The sequence below is a fragment of the Tarenaya hassleriana genome, unplaced genomic scaffold (genome assembly GCF_000463585.1).
Source record: "Tarenaya hassleriana unplaced genomic scaffold, ASM46358v1 Cleome4, whole genome shotgun sequence".
In the NCBI taxonomy this organism is placed as follows: Eukaryota; Viridiplantae; Streptophyta; class Magnoliopsida; order Brassicales; family Cleomaceae; genus Tarenaya; species Tarenaya hassleriana.
Window position 1 is genome coordinate 3,929,306 of NW_010966881.1, and position 1,027 is coordinate 3,930,332.

A 1,027-nucleotide genomic window follows, 5' to 3' on the forward strand; every position below is an offset into this window, starting at 1 on the left:
AAAAACATTATATATATATGTATGATTTTTAGGAAAAAAATCATATATCACACATACATAAAACATATTTATATATACACATATATCTATATTATACATATATATATATATATATATATATAAATATGTTTTATATGTATGTGTGATATATACATGCTTTTCTAAAAATCATATATATATGTGACATATGCATGATTTTTAGAAAAAAAAATACATATACCACATATGCATATAAAACATATATATATATATTATATATATGTGTGTATATATATAAATATGTTTATATATGTGTATATATGTATATCATTTCATTATATATGTATGTGTATAATTTTTAAAATTTTATTTTTATTATTATTATTATTTTATTTTTATTTTGTATTAATTAATATTATTAAATATTATGGATTGATGATGTGGCAGATGAGTAGGATGCCATGTCAGCATTAAATAATATATTTTTTCGTTCAGGGTTTTATTTGCCAATTTTTAAAAGTATAGAGTTTTAATTTCCAATTTTTAAAAGTACAATGTTTTTTTGGATAAAAAAAAGTATAGGGTTTAAATTGCGACGAGAGAAAAGTGCAGGGTTTTAAATGAAATTATCCCTTAAAAAAACGGAAACTTTTTTTTTAGGTAACAAGATAAAATATATCATTTTTAAGATTTTTTTTATATAAATTAGAGCTTTTTTTGGATAACGGAGCCAGATTAGAGTTGTTTTATATGAATTTATGGATGTTGTTTGGATTTTTTTTTAACTTTATGATATTTTTTATATTTTTTTCAGTTAAAATTTATTTAGATCTGTAAATATTTTTAATTTTGATGGAATTTTGGATGTTTTATCTAAGTTAAGTAATATTTTAAAATTACTAATTATTATTGATATATTATTATTATTATTATTATTATTATTATTATTATTATTATTATTATTATTATTACGTATCGTATTAACATGAGGGTGGAGTGGGGCCTACCCATGACGGACCTGCCTATGACCCATGTTGTCTAACGAACG